This window comes from Sarcophilus harrisii, chromosome 3 (assembly GCF_902635505.1).
Source record: "Sarcophilus harrisii chromosome 3, mSarHar1.11, whole genome shotgun sequence".
NCBI lineage: Eukaryota > Metazoa > Chordata > Mammalia > Dasyuromorphia > Dasyuridae > Sarcophilus > Sarcophilus harrisii.
Window position 1 is genome coordinate 231452597 of NC_045428.1, and position 17265 is coordinate 231469861.

General features: G+C 33.1%; 1 protein-coding gene across 5 annotated transcripts in view; it reads left to right on the top strand.

The window, feature by feature from the left end:
* Positions 1-17265, top strand: part of ZBTB21 (zinc finger and BTB domain containing 21) — a 59880-nt gene that overhangs the window by 36100 nt on the left and 6515 nt on the right. The window lies entirely within an intron of this gene.

Here is a 17265-nt window from a genome sequence, read left to right on the forward strand (position 1 = left end):
AACATGCATTTCCCTAGTAAAATAATTTCCAGTTTGAATATTAGAGCCACCTAATTGAATATTCTGACTAAAGTTTTTGGTATTGTCTTTCACTAAACATTTAATTGAGCATATTGTTCATTTAAAAAATTTTTCCATTTCACAGATTCTGTTTTTTTAAGCAGTTATTTTCTTTTTCTGTTTCACAAATGCTGCTTTCATTTTCCATTTTATCAGATTTATCTTTTAATGAGTTATATGCTTTTTCCATTTCACGAAGTCTATTTTGTAGTGAATTTTCTTAAGATAGTTTCTGTGTTGCTTTTTCCAAACCCTCTTGCAAATTTTTCATTTTCTTTCCCCATTTTTCTTCTAATTGTCTTTTAAGATCCTTTTTAATTTCTTCTAGGAGAGCCTTGTATGATGGGGACTGTGTTATATTGCCTTTTGAGGCTTCATCTGGAGACAGTCTGTTTTTAGTCTCCTCAGGATTTGAAATCTGTTCTTCTCTTTAGCCATAAAAGCTGTCAATTGTCAGAGTCCTCTTTTTTACTTTTTAAAGTAAAAGTCTGCCTTTAGGGCAGGGGAGGTTTTCTAAGCAGCAGCTACTGTGTTGAGTCAATGCTGATTCACTCCCAGTGCTGGGTGGGCATGGCCAGGTCCCCTGAGATATTGGCATTTTGGGGTTCACTATTGATCTTTCGCGTTTGTGTTGGATATTTTATCGTTTTTCTGCTAATGTCTGCACTGTCGTTTGTGATCAGCTGTTTGTGTTAAGCTGCCTCCCTCCCATCCCATTGAAACAGACCTTTTCTAGTCTGTTTCCTCTGGTAGATTCTCTGCCAAGCAAAGTCTGCACCACCACACAGAAACTGCACTGCCCTGGGACTCTGTGTTATCTGTGCTGGCCTAACTCAGCTAATTGCACTGGTTGCCTTCCTCTTGTTTGCAATTGAAATAGACCTTTTCTGGCGATCTTTGAAATTATCTTCTGCTGATAATTTGTTGCACTCCCAATATTTGTGGGTTCTGCCGATCCAGAGCTAATTCAGAGGCTGAATTTTGTAATTATTGTGAAGGTTGTAGAGAAGGTCAGAGAGAAATGTGTGTTATCTCTACCATCTTGGCTCTGCCCCCAGAAGTCCTCATTTTAAAATTTTAATTTAGAATTTTCTTGTAGAGCCAAGTACTAAGGATTAAACCTCAATGTTTTCATGAATGTAGTGGAGAAAATATTGGATTGTTATGAGACATCTTCTCATGGTGAATGTACCACTTACTATTTTGTTTGAGGACTTTGGAAAGTTCATTGGTTTCCATTTTACTATCTGTAAAAAGAAAAATGATTAATTAGAGCTCCCTTTCTGCTTGAAAATTATATCATTCTGTAAACATATTGGATTTAACATATACTTTAACATATTTAGCATGTATGGGTCTACCTGCCATCTAGGGGAGAAGGGGGTGGAGGGGAAGGAGGGGAAAAGTTGGAACAGAAGGTTTTGCAACGGTCAATGCTAAAAAATTACCTATGCATATATCTTGTAAATAAAAAGCTATAATAAAAAAAATTATATCATTTTAAATCCTTTAAATATTATTTTAAAGAAAATAAATGATGTAAGTAAAAGGTTGCTTTTGAAAATGCTTTTGCATATCGAAAACTAGTCCATTTTCTGTTTGATTTTTATTTTTTTCAAAATGAAAAGTAAAGATCATATGGAGAATATAAGGAATGTAAGCCTCTCTCAAACATCTTTGGTTTTTACTTTACTTCATTATTACAAATAGAGCATAAGTACATATAAAATATTCATAAACTTTTATCATATTTAAATTTCTTTGTATTACTTTGCTTTTCTTAGAAAACAAAACTTAACTCATTGCAAACATTTTCTATTGAAAGCTGAAAAGAATTTTAAATAGACATTAAAAACATTTTTGGGAGCAGTTAGATGATACAATGGATAGAGTACTGGCCCTAGAGTCAGGAGGACCTGAGTTCAAATGTGGCCCCCAGACACTTAACACTTCCTAGCTGTATTATCCTGGACAAGTTGTTTAACCCCGATTTCCTCAGCAAAAAAAAAATTGCTATTCTTAAACTAATATTTATCATCTGACCTTTAATTCTTTGGCACTGAGATTGAAAATGTGATCTGATTAAAAATGTTTAGATTGTTATCCCTTTAAATCAAGGGTTCTTAACCTTTTTGTGTGTGTGTGTGTCTTGGAATCCTATGAGTCATTTCTCAGAATATTTTTAAATGTATAAAATAAAATTTATAGTATTTCAAAAGAAATCAATTATATTTAAATATTGTGAACATAAATTTTTTTAAGTTCATGGACCTCCTGAAATCTGTCCATGGATTCTTTGGGGGTCACTGGACCCCAAGAAAAGAATTTAAATGATATAAGCTGTGCCTCTAACATCTGAAGTTTAATTTAATTTGTCATCTGTTCAGGGCATTATCCGTAGTGATTGAGGATTTTTTATTTGTTTTTAATAACTCTATCCACTAGAGGGCCTAAGTTGGAAATGATTAGCCATGCAATTTTGTGAGTAAGCTTTTTTTTTTTAAATCTTTATTCACATTCCAAAAATTATATGAGATTAAAAAAAAAAAAAACATTCCTTTCCTATATGCCATAGATAATAAAGCATTAACAGTATAAACAGTCCCCAAATTGGTTGTGTCCAGAAGTTTGCCCTTAAATTTGTTTCTTATTTGGAATTCTTTTTGCTTTAAAAACAATGCTACAGTGATAGGCTTCAAAACTAAATCATAAAAGTTTATTTAAACCATGATGGAATTGAATTGCAGTAAGAACAAGACTAATTTGAGTTTGGGATGGTGGGCGCAGATGACAGGAAGAAGGGGGAAAAAAGTGCTTTCTTCCTCATACTAAATAAATAAGAGTGTATGTTTGTACCATTTTTATTCACCCCATCTACTTCCGAGGGACCTTTTGTCTGAGTTTCAGAATCATTGTTGCTATTTGTTAAGTATCATCATTGCATTGTCCAGGATCATATTCCCTTTTTCCCACCAGCCCTGACCATTTGCAAAGTGTTTTTTGTAATCCAAGATAGTTTCCCTTGTAAACTCTTTCCCCAAATCAGAATTTCTTTCCCAAAATACAGTTAATCTCAATTTAGTGTTCAGAGTAATTGCTTGCTTTATACTAAGAGGTAAATGATTAATTGTCTTATAGTCTTTTAAAAAATGTGCTTTCTGTTAAGATTGTGAAACAAAGAAGTAAAAAAATTTCAGGAGACTGATTGAAAACTGCTACTACATAGGTCCTGTATAAAGATATTCCTATGGGCATCTATTCTTCTAAAGCACTTTTCTTTTTATAACTTTCTTCTCCATTTTATTTTAGATTTTTTTTAAATAGTATTTTATTTTTCCAAATACATGTAAAGATAGTTTTAAAAATTAATTTTTGTAAGACTTTGTGTTCCAAATTTTTTTTCTCCCTCCCTTCCTTTCCCTACCAAGACAGCAAGTAATCTGATACAGGTTAACTGTGTGCCGTCCTTTTGAGTATATTTTTGTGCCAAAAAAATCAGACCAAAAGGGGGGAAAAACACTAGAAAGAAAAAGCAAACAAAGATGAAAATATTATATTTTGATCCACATTCAGTCTCTATAGTTCTTTCTCTGGGTGTGGATGGCATTTTCCATCACAAGACTTTTGGAATTATCTTAAATCACCACATAGCTGAGAAGACCCAAGTCCATTATAGTTGATCATCACATAACCTTGCTGTTACTGTGTGAAATGTTCTCTGGGTTCTGGACATTTCACTCAGCATTAGTTCATGTAAGTCTTTCTAGAATTTTCTGAATCAGCCTGCTCATTATTTCTTATAGAACAATAATATTCCATTATATTCATATACTATAATTTATTCAACCATTCCTCAGTTGATAGGCATCCACTCAGTTTTCAATTCATTGCCACTATAAAAAGAACTACTACTTTTTGTACACGTGGGTCCTTTTCCCTCTTTTATGATCTCTTTGGAATACAAACCCATTAATGACGCTGCCGTACCAGAGGGTATGCACAGTTTGATAGTCCTTTGGGCATAGTTCCAAATTGCTCTCCAGAATGATTACATCAATTCACAACTCTACCAACAATTCTTTAGTGTCTCAGTTTTCCCACATTCTTTTCAACATTCATCATCTTAGCCAATCTGAGAGATGTGATGTGGCACCTCAGTGTTGTTTTAATTTGCATTTCTCTAATCAACAGTAATTTAGAGCATTTTTAAATATGACTAGAAATGGGTTTAATTTCTTTGAAAATTGTCTGTTCATATCCTTTGACCATTTGTCAATTGGGGAATGGCTTTTATTCTTACAAATGTGAGTCACTACATGAACTGATGCTAAGTGAAATAAGCAGAACCTGAAGATCATTATATACTTCAACAACGATACTGTATGAAGATGTATTCTGATGGACATGGATTTCCTTGACAAAGAGACCTAATTCAGTTTCAATTGATCAATGATGGACAGAAGCAGCTACACCCAAAGAAAGAACACTGGGAAATGAATGTAAACTGTATTTTTGTTTTTCTTCCCAGGTTATTTTTACCTTCTGAATCCAATTCTCCCTGTGCAACAAGAGAATTGTTTGGTTCTGCACACATATATTGTATCTAGGATATACTGGGACATATTTAACATATATAGGACTGCTTGCCATCTAGGGGAGGGGGTGGAGGGAGGGAGGGGAAAAATCGGAACAGAAATGAGTGCAAGGGAAAATGTTGTAAAAAATTACCCTGGCATGGGTTCTGTCAATAAAAAGTTATAATAATTAAAAAAACAACAACAAAATAAAAAACAAATGTGAGTCACTTCTTTATATATTTTAGAAATGAGGCCTTTATTAGAAACACTGGCTGTAAAAATTATTTCCCAGCTTTCTGCCTCCCTTCTAATCTTGGCTGCATTGGTTTTGTTTGTGCAAAATCTGTTTAATGTAATCAGAATTATCCCTTTTGTATTTCATAATATTTTCTAGTTCTTTGGCCATAAAATGCTCCCTTCTTAAAAGATTTGACAGGTAGACTATCCCTTGCTCTATTAATACGCCTGTAGTATCACCCTTTAAGTCTAAATTGTGAACCCATTATTTCTGAATTTTCTTAAAGCCGCAAGTATGTTTCCAAAGGTTAGATGATAAAAGGTAAAAGAATAGTCTAAGGTAGAGTGAAGGATAATTGTTTGGATAAATGGGTCATATGTAAGTTGTGCACTTGTATTTCTAAATAAATAAAGTTGAAGTGTCAAATACCTGCCTTGTTTTTATTGGGTCTGGAACAGAAGAATTCATTGAAAAAAATTTCAGGTTTTATGAACTTATATTGAATATTGAATTTTACTTTTTAGTGGAATCTGCTTAGCATTAAACCACCATTTAACATTTAATTTTTCTGTGATTTAGGAAAAAATTCAGTCTTGTAGTGATATCTTTATGAATATAAATTAGTATTATGAATAATGATACCAGAGATTATTGATTTATTTGGAAAGCACAGGAAAAATTAAATGAATGAAGACTCTATGGCCTAAGGTAACATTGAATTAATCCATTAGTAAATATTTACACAGATATTGATTGCAGGTGTACAATGAATTGGATGCATAAATTTATTCTTTATTATGAACTTAACTATCAATAGACATTAAAATTTATATATACAGTGAACAAAAAAGATTGTAAATGAGACTATGGACTTCTGTTATATACAATTTTTAAAGAATGATAAATTTAACACAAAAACAAAATTGCCCTAATTATTCCATCTTTGTTTTCCTCTTTGTACTTTTTAAATGTTAATGATTGATTTTTTTTCTTGTTTCTTTTTTAAACATCTGTACTATATAAAAATTTAGTAAAGAAAATAATTTAATACATTAGTCCTGTCTAACAATATGTGCCTCATTATGTATCTCTAGTCATAATAGACTCCTGCTAGGATATGTGACATTTCATTATTAGTGTTCTTCACTAGTTCTTTTAGAATTATTTACATGATTGTCCAATAAATTGTCTTCTTGGTTCTGCTCCTTTTCTTAAGTGTTAGTTCATAGAAGACTTCTTAAGTTTCTCTGAATGGATCATTTATCATTTCCATGGCACAGTAAAATTCCATTACATTTGTATTGGATCCATAGTTGAATTAGCAAAAGAAATTGTATCTTGATTTTGTGAAATTGAATAGCATTTTCAGGCATTCCAAGTTCTTTCTTATTTCAAAAGTTCATCTTTTTAAATAATAGTATTTTTTGGTGATTCTCTCTGCGATCATCCTGCAGTACTGTAATCTATAAATAAAGTTGAAGATGATCCAAAAGGCAACATAAATGGATTGGAACAATGATATGAGCCAAATAAATGGTATATAAAACATTATAAAGTAAGGAGTTTGTATGACTTGAAAAAGAAGGTGGGCTAGTACTGTAACAAGATTGGGGGATAGCAGTAACCTGAATACTCTACCAGTATCTGTGAATTAGTAATATGAGGAAAGCTACTAGCATATTGGATGAATCCTTCATGTTCTCTGGAAAGAAATAGATTTTGCAAAATAAGGAAATACATATTAGTTGCAATCACTATTAGTGATTTCACATTAGTAAAATCGCACAGCCATTGATTTTTTATTTTTTTAGAAAAAATGGATGTTAAAAAATTCAACATTATAATTAAGACATGGAACTTACATTTGATGTAAAATAAAGCTCATGTTTTAAAGTATTTTTATAAAATTATTATTTATTTTTTGGCATAAACTCTAAATTTTTTTTATCTCCCTCCAGCCCTTTCCATACCCACTGAAAAAGCAAGCAGTGTGATATCAGTCATACAGGTGAAATCATGCAAAACATATTTCCACATTATCCATGTCAAAAATAAAAGGAAAGAATAATAAAGAAAATTTTATTTCATTTTGCACCCAGAGTTCATCAGTTCTCTCTCTCTGGCAGTGGATACTATTTTTCATCATGGTCCTTTAGAACTGTCTCGGATCATAGTATTGATCAGAGTAGCTAGGTCTTTCACTGTTGATAATTGTTGTTGCTGTTATTGTATTCAATGATCTCCTGATTCTGCTCATTTTACTTTATATGAATTCATATAGAACTTCCCATGTAATTCATGAAAAGCATTCTGCTTCTCACTTTTTGTTGTACAATAGTGTTCGGTCACCATCATATATCACTACTTGTTCAGCCATTCCCCAACTGATGAGGATCCTCTTGATTTCTGTTCTTTTTTGCTACCACAAAAAGAGCTGCTATAAATAATCTGCATTTCCCTAATCAGTAGTGATTTAGAGCATTTTTTCCCATGACTATGGATAATTTTGACTTCTCCTTGAAACTGCCTATTTATATTCTGTGACTATTTATCATTTGGGAAATGAATTTTTAAAAAATTTTGTTTGTTTTCTATATATTTGACAAGAGTCTTTTATCAAAGAAACTTATAAAAAACTTTTTTGTATTATCTTAGTGTCTAGTGAATTACTTCATTTGCTGATTTCAGAGTAAAATGTAGTTTTCCTGATTATCTCTTTTAATTCAGTCTATTTTTGCTTTTACTTTGTCTAAGATCAGGATTGCTATTCCTGCCTTTTTTATGACAAATAATAATACTGCTCCAGGATTATTTTAACTTTGTATCTTTCTGTTTCAAGGGTGAATCATATAATCTAGCACTTTCATAGTTAAGATTTTAATCTGATTTATACACAGAATATTCAATCTTTGATATTTGAATGAAGAAATTTGTGGCTTTTGCTCCAATTTTTAAAATTTATTTATAAACCATATGCATGGGTAATTTTTTAACACTGACTCTTGTAAAACCTTCTATTCCAAATTTTCCCCTCCTTCCTTCCACCCCCTTCCATAGATGGCAGATAGTCCAATACATGTTAAAATATGTTAAATCCAATATATGTATACATATTTATATAGTTATCTTACTGCATAAGAAAAATCGGATCAAGAAGGAAAAAAAACTGAACAAGAAAACAAAATGCAAGCAAACAACAGAAAGAGTGAGAATGCTATGTTGTGGTTCACATTCAGTTCTCACAGTCCTCTCTCTGGATGTAGATAGCTCTTTTCACAACTGAACAGTTGGAACTGGTTTGAATCATCTCATTGTTGAAGAGAGCCATGTCTATCAGAATTGATTCTTGTATAATCTTGTTGTCATGTATAATGTCATGTATAATGATCTCCTGGTTCTGCTCATTTCACTTGGCATCAGTTCATGTAAGTCTTTCCTACTGATCATTTCTTACAGAACAAATAATATTCCATAACATTCATATACCATAATTTATTCAGCCATTTTCCAATTGATGGGCATCCATTCATTTTCCAGTTTATAGCTTGTGAAGATTGAGTTAGCACCCTGGATGCCTTAGAATCAGCTGGAGTCAAGATAAGCAAAAGGCCTTGGTCTTTATTCTTGGTCTTTAAAGGTAGAAGTGAATTGGATGGACATAGAATCTCCATGACCTCCTTCTTCCTTGTCTACTGCCAAAGTGACCCTGGCTAGTCTTACTCTACCCCCTAGTCCCTCCTACAATTCTCTGTATACACCGATTATCAAGCCAGCACAGGATAGTGGGAAGGGCCATTTTCCAAGCATATGCTTATAGAGTATTGTCCAATCAGTAATTAGCCTTAAATGCTTGGTTGTCCAACCTCAGTGCATGAACTCAAGAGTTTCAATCCTTTACACTAGCCTTTATACTATGAAAAGGGCTGCCACAAACATTTTTGCACATATGTGTTCCCTTTCCCTCCTTTAAGATCTCTTTGGGATATAAACCCAGTAGTAACACTTCTGGATCAAAAGGTATGCATAGTTTGATAACTTTTTGAGCATAGTTCCAAATTGCTCTCCAGAATGGTTGGATTCATTCACAGTTCCACCAACAATGTACCAGTGTCCCAGTTTTCCCATATCCCCTGCAACATTGGTCATTATCTTTTCCTGTCATTTTAGCCAATCTGACAGGTGTGTAGTAGTATCTCAGAGTTGTCTTAATTTGCATTTCTCTGATCAATAATGGTTTGGAACACCTTTTCATATGAGTAGAAATAATTTCAATTTTATCATCCAAAAATTGTCTGTTCATATCCTTTGACCATTTATCAATTGGAGAATGGCTTGATATAAATTAGAGTCAATTGTCTAAATATTTTGGAAATGAGGCCTGTATCAGAACCTTTAACTGTAAAAATGTACCAAAAATTTATTTTAATTTAATTTTTAAAAATAGAAAAATTTCAAAATGCCTTTCTTTAATATTAGAATTGTAGTATCCTTCCTTTTATCTGTCTTGTAGAATTTCTAATTTCCTTTTAAAACAAGTGCTTTAGTCCTACACAAAACATTTCCTCATTTCTTTCCACTTCTTCCTTACTTCCCCTCCTTCGGTTAGTACTTTACTACCTCTTAAAATTGCATTATATCTATAGTTTTTGTATTTATTAAATTACATTGTTATTGTTATATTTTCATCTTTGTGAAAACACAGTAAATAATGTTTATTGAATTGAATTATACATTGGACCCAAGCTTAAAAATTCATAGGGAATAGCTATGATGATAAAAAAAAAAAAAAAAAAAAAAAAAAGTATCACCTAAATACCTAAAATGCACAGACTATAGCAGAAGAAAGACAAAGAAGGACAGTATTGTATAACCATATTAAAGTTAATGTTACTTAAAAAGATAATAAGCTGGGGACATGAGTAGTATAGTGCAATGAGGACCAGCCCTGGAGACAGGACAACCTCAGTTCAAGTCAGACCTCAGATACTTGACACTTAAAAGCTGTTAGGCACTAGGAGTATCAGTTATCCCTGATTGCCTTGCTAAATAAATAAACAAAAATAATACACTGAATATGATGCATGGTTTTAAATATAATCTTTGTATACTTAAATATTCATATTTGATGACTGTCAAATCCCCAATATTTTAAAAATAATTTAAGGGCATAAATTTAAAATCACACTTCAGAGCTTAAAAAATTGACTGCATAAGTAAAATAAAGGGGAATTTTTGTAAAAAAGAAAAAGAAAAAGAAATTGTTATAGTGTATGACCTTAATATGAGTATGTGGTATCACATGGAAACCAAAAACTTTCATTCAGACATAGGTTAATATGCAATATAGAAGACTATATCTTGAATGATATTTTTGTTGCTTGATACATTTTAGGAAGGACTTAGAAAAGCTGGAGAGAATAAGAGGACTGAGAGAGTGTGATCCAGATTTTGAAGAGATTAGATACCTTGTCTTTTGACAGTAGATTGAAGGGATTGGACCTGTTTGGTCTTAAGAAGGCAAAGGCATGTGGGGAAGGATAATGTTGGGAGAAAATGGAACAAGTATATAATAACTATTTCTAAGTATTGAAAGATATTCATATAGATCAGAAGCGGGGAACGTATGTCCCACAGCTGGAAATCATTTGGTCTGGCCTTGTCAAGGCAACTACGAGTGATGATAAGCTGAAAGCTAGGTGCAGCAATCTCTCACTGCTTTAATCTTAATCTTTAAGTTGATAATTTTGTATGGCCCACAAATAATATCCAAGTGGCCATTGGTGGGAAAAAAAGGTTCCCCACCTCTGATATCAATAGACTTTGGGTGAATGAATGGAAGTTTCAGAGAGAGAAATTTAGGAAGTTTTCCTTTACATTAAAACATAATAATGCTTCTCATGGGTACTCTTCAACTATTTGAAAAGAGTCCAGATGATTACTTTATGATGTATAGGAGAATCCTTTTTATGTGTATGTTGAGCTGTATGGCCTCTAAAGTTCCTTTCAAATTAGATTCTATGATTCAGGAATCTATGATTTGTTAAGCACACAACTATCCCCTTTGGAGAATATATCAGATATATATAAATGCAAGTCTGTGCAAGATCAGTTTTCTTTCTTATGTGACACATATGTTTCCAGAACATTTTAGGTCCCATTAATTCACTATAATTAGGATGAGAGCTAAATGAAAATTTTATCCGGTATAAAATACCAAAAAAAAGATTTGCTTAGGAAATATTTCTCAAGATTTCATCTTTGTAAATTCAGTGGTATATATAGCCACCTACTCATGCACTCTATTCTTATTTGATTCTTATCCTTGTCTTCATATAAAGCAACTATAGAGACTTTACCCAATGCAATAGAGGCCTTGTTCTTAGTTATTTTTGGATATTCTCTAGCTACTATTGAAGCACTTGGGCTATTCACCTTATATCCCGTTCATTCTAGCTATATTACTGGGCCAACTCTTTTTCCTGTTATGCATTTTCTAGATAATATCTTACACACAATTTATTATTGAGGATATATTTCAGCTTGTTTAAATCTGTTGTGCATCTCTCTGTTGTCCTTTCAGTAATCTATAATTTTAATGATTTAGATATTGTTGTGTACCTTAATTACAATCATTTGACATATGTCATTAAATGGAATGTCATTAAAAAGATGAGCTTTTGTAATCAGGGAATAACTTGGAATCTTTAGAAGCACTGAAAGATCTTCCAAATACAATGTAGCCTACTCCTTTTCCTATTCTGGATATAACAAATTTTTCATTTTTTTTTACCTGACCAAGGGGCTGTTCATTAAATCATGTGCCATTATCTAGGTAATTTCCAGCCTTCTTTTAGGCTTTATTTTGTGAATTGTTAGCCTAGTCTCTGTTGAGAGGTTATAATCTCATTAAAAAGACTTTGTATTCTGGGGCTTCATGTGCAGTCACCAAGTGTCATGAGATTTCACTATCTTTAGGGAATACCTCTTTTTTTTTTTTTTTAAAGATTTAGATTCTACAAAGACATTTGATTTTTGGAGAGCTTTTTTATATGTCTTATAATCAAGCAGTGAGTTTTTTGTTTTTTACATTAGATAATTTTGTAATGGAAGATGTTGTTTGCTATACTTAGTGGGCATGACATGGATATCTGTCAAAGGAGACTAAGAAGGAGTAGTCTAATGTTAGAAGGCAAATGAGTGAAAGAGTAGTGTCCAAAAATCCCTAGTAAGAAGAGGGTGATAACAGCTACAGAAAGATCAAGAGTGAATATTAAGAAAAAGGCCATTAGATTTGACAATTAAGAAATATTTGGCAATTTTGGAGAGACCAGTTTTGGTTGAATAATGAGGTTGGAAGGCAGATTATAGAGAGTGAAGAAAAGAGTGAGAGGAAAGGAAGTGAAGGCACTTATTGGAGATTGTCTTCTTGATTTTAATCACATAAATAAGAAGAGATATAGGATGACAACTGTTGAGGATGAATGAATCAAGAAAGGGTTTTAGAATTTGGGCAAAATATAAATGTGTGTGCAGCCAGTAAACAGGGAGAAATTGAAGCTAAATACATGACTTGGGCAGGTAGGTGATATCATGGGTAGAACACTCGATTTGGAGTCAGGAAGGCCTAAGCTCAAATCCAGCCTTAGTCTTACTAGCTGTGTGATTCTGGGCAAGCCACTTAACCCTATTTGCCTCAGTTTTGTCATTGGTCAAATGAGCTAGAGAAGGAAGTGGCAAACCGCTCCAGTATTTTTATCAAGAAAACCTCAAATGGGGTCACAAAGAGTCAGACATGATTGAAACAACTAAACAACAATGTAACATGAGTAAGGGTGACAGAAGGGACAATCTGCTGAAGAAGACAGAATGGGATGGAATTACTTTGTGAATAGAGGCATTAACTTGGTAAGGAGAAGCTCTTTTTATTAAATAGGGTGAAGTCAGTAGTAATGGAAGAAATCAGTGATGTGAAGTGAGCAATCAGAGAAGAGGGAGATTTTGGTGAATAGACTCTCTCGGTGAATTGTGTATAAAAGTACTTGGCTGATAAAAAGTGCTGGGAGGAGGAACTATGTGATGTTTGAAGAAGGATGAAAAGATTTAAAATAGCCTCTGGATAATGAATTGATTAGAATACTTGCCTTGCCACAGTGATGGTCCATTTTCAATTATGTAACATAAATTTGTAGTGGATCCAGTCAGTACAGTTTTGTGATTTTCTTCAACTTTGTGCAACATCATTTGAGTAGGAGTGAAAACAGGTGATGATGGGATTTTGCAGGGTAAGATCTTGAGTAGGATAAAAAAACATGTAACTCAAGAGGTGAGGAGGACAGTATAAAGTTGAATTGGTTCTTCAAAGTGTCAAGAAAAGGAAGAAGGGAAGGGAAGAACAATATAGCTAGTGCAGGGGTGATGGCCTGAGAAGGAACTGAGGGAATAAGAGATTGGAGCTTGTGATGAGATTGGAGAACAAGATTTGGAATTGCAAGGTAGAGGGAAAGTATGAAAAGACATGAAGAATTAGACATGAACATGGATGTGGAGCACTTGTGGGTGGGTGGGTGCAGAATCAAAAAGTGCCATTTCATGTGTATCCATCGTGGAATGGAGGAGTAGGTCATGAGAAATGAGTAATTAGGAACTGAGAGATATGATATTTCAAGGGATACCTATCAATCAATCTGTTTGTTTATTGAAGTCCCATAGAATGAATGCAGGAGTTGGGGAGGAGAGAGACTGTGATTCAAGCATTTAAATCATTGAATAAAGAAGGAGAAGGTCTGGAAGATTGGTGGACAGCTATCTGAATCTTTATTGGGTGACAAAAATGGTTTCAATGTTCCTCAAAGGAGGAGAGATTACAAAATGATGAAGGAAGAAGGTAAATCTAGAAGAAAGGAAGGAGAACGGTTCTCTCACTAAGACAAATGAATCTGAGCATATATTTAATCCATAAATATCCTTTGGAAGTTGTAGTTTAGAAAAGTATAGGTCTTCTGCTGTCATTTTCTTTATGCATCTCTTCCCTATTTCCTGAACCAATATTGCTAATGATCTTCCACTGTATTTCTTAGTTAAGAACAGCTGTTAAACTAATGTTATCCTTAACTGATATGTCTCTCCATGCAGAAGGCAGATCAAACATTCTCCAGCTGAGTCAGATTTAGGGTTTTTTAAAATACTTCATTGTTATATTTGTTTTATATCAGTTAAACTTTCTAAGAAATAGTATATTACATGTTATCTTCTTTTATCTTCCCATTTTTAGCATTAATATTGTGATATTTCGTACATACTTAAATAGATGCTTTCCATCTGTTATACCTTCTTGACTGGCTGTATTTTCTTTTCTGTACTTCTCTCCAATAATACATTTTATTCTCCTTTGTGTCCAGAGTTTATCTTGGGCAGTATGCTCTCTATGGACTTCTTGGTTTTTGTTTTTTACGACACATACTCTAAGTAATCAAAATTGTAATTTTCCATTACATGGAGCCATATAGCATTACCTAAAAAATATTAAGAGTTTTTTAAAAAGGGAGAAACTTGGAACTTTTGAAAGTGCTATATAGTTTTCCAAAAATGATCTAGAGCACCTTCTTCATGCTAATCTGAGTCTAGTTTGTTGTACATCTGTAGTATCTTAGATTCACACACACAGACTAGCTCTGTGGGGTATCCATTGAACTGCAAATTTTAATGTGGACAATAGACATTCATTGATATTTTATCAGTAACTGTTGGAGATGTTAGATGCCTTCTACCTACAGGAAGGTTAGACATAAATAAAAGTTTGGTTTTGGTTTATTTTCACTTTTCCAAAGCACTTGTAAGAAAGTAGTCTCCAAAATCATTTTGGACATTCCTTCTGTTAACTAATTTTTTATTTATCCTGTATATACCTTTACTTACACACATATGTTTGTATATTATCTCTCCTATTAGATTGTGAGCTTATTGAAGGTTGAGGCTCTTCTTTTGACACTTTCTATATCACCAGTGCTTAGTGCAGGGCCTGTTTATTGATCAATTGATTCTTTCCCTTGTTATAAATCCCATGATTGTGATTGTATATATCTCAAGGCAGGGGCATCAAGCAATCCAGGAAAGGGTCTAGTGTCCTTTGTTCTATAAATAATCAGGAACAGGTGAGAAGACTGTGTTGATCCCTCAGTAGCAGTTGTCTGTGAAAACTTACTGTGCAAGTGAAAATTCTTTAGGTGGGTCTGGTCTAGCACTAGGGTACTCACTGTTAATAGCTCAGGTGAAGCAATTGATTACTTAGTATGACTAGGCACAAATTCAACCTTTGTCTCCAGCTTTAGGTACAAAGAGAGGCCCTGCTGCCTGTTAGCTGTGATCATCAACACTGCAGTCTTATCATATATTGAACCCTTAATAGGTTCCAGGCTTACACTGAATATTAAATGTATATTTTCCATTCAAATAGCCTATTAAGTTTGAATGCCTAGGAACAGTTTTCCATACTACACTCTACACTCCAAGATTGCCATGCAATCTCATGTACTTTACTAGCACTTGTTCTGTTGCATGAAATTCTTCATGATCCGTTGGCCATACATAACATGCCAATATTTTCCATCAGTTTTCTTGGCAAAGATACTAGCAGTGGTTTGCCATTCCCTTCTCTAGTTAATTAAGACAAAAAGAGGTTAAGTGATAGTAGCCTCAATAGTAATTGTCCAGGTGAAATGTGAGCTGTGGTCTTTCTGACGCCAGGCCTAGTGCTGTATTCACTAGCTGCTCCACTGAGACTTAACCTTGCCTTTTTAGTGGGCCATTAGTACCTATAACTTTTTTTCAGTTTTTGCTTTGGGGATTGTTAAGCTGAATTCCTGAGTATTTCTTGATCTCATTTAGGGACTTCATAAAATATAACTTGATAAAATAAACTTGTCATTAAATAAGACCAGTCCTTGTGCTTCTACTTTACTTCTTCACAAGATTTTGAATGAATTAATATTGCTAAATCAGTGTTTGTTACTATATTATTAAATTATTATTGCTTTATAACTAAACTCTGCTGTATTACTTATAGTACATACACTGAAGTGTACTTACCCTTGAGGTCCCTAGAACCTAGAGGTAGGGTTTTTTTTTGGGGGGGGGAGGTTCCCTCATTGAGTGATACTTATGTCAAATTAGCTTCCATAGGAACTGGGGATAGTTTACATTGATTTCTATTCCTTTACCCATTTTCAGCATCATCTGGTTTAAAAGCTCATTTTGGAATTATTTTAATTTATTTTTATCCAAGTTTTTTTGTTGACTTTAACATTGATCTAAGTCATTGACAATCTGTCTCCCTATAGCTGATTTCAGAATAAACCAAATGTATTTAATGTCTGTAAAAATATAGTCAGTTTCCATTTTTGTGATTTACTGAGTGATTACCAGGTTCAGTCTCTTTTAATTCTCTTCTTAAAGGAAGCATTAATTATATAGCTATGAGACATGTCTATATTAATTACAGTCCTTTAGGACTCTTAATTCTAAATCACATTTTACTTTATGTTTTTTGCCTCAATTCTTTTTGTATTGAAGTTAATAGAGGATTCTATTTGAGTTCTTCACAAGATTTCTCCATTTTCTTTTCTTCCACAAAACAGAGGTCTCAAAACCTTAGTAAGCATTTTGCTTATTCTCATTAATAGTATTAGAAAACAAGATCAAATTTTCCATAAAATTATATTTTGCAGTCTTTGGACCCATGCAAGACAAAGCCAATTCAGCATATCCCTTTATCTGCCTCTTATAAGAGAACTTATGAACCATCCTTCATTTAACTACAACTTCCTCGTATAGTTTGATTTATAGAGAAAAAAATTAATATTGCTATGATGAAGTTCCTTTATTAGTATGTCACTGAATAAAGGTTTGGAATTTAGAATATAAACAGATTAAATTTATAGGCCTTTAAAACTTTTGATTTTTCATCCCTTTCCCTTTATCTTCCACAACTCTTCTACTATCATTGGGCTCGTGAAGATTGGAATCAGTTTTACCTTTATTTGTTTCATGATCCAAAGAATTTGTCATCTAATGACCAGCCTCTTTATACTTATCTAAAGAAACACATATTGTATGGAGTAAAATCTTGTTAATTTACATGCTGCTACTATATTCTTTTAGAACCTAGCGTCAATTCAGTACCAGGATGAAGATTAGGAATAGGACTTTTGTGGAAGACAAAACTATATTTCTTAAACAGTATGGTTTAGACTTTTTTTTTCCTAATTTATATAGATTTTCTTCTGTAATTATGATGAATTCATGAAAAATATTATTGGCAGACTTTTAAAGGAATTTTGTTTAGTAAAAACCTTATTGGTACACTCTTTTTAGCCTCTACTCAAGAAGTCTCTC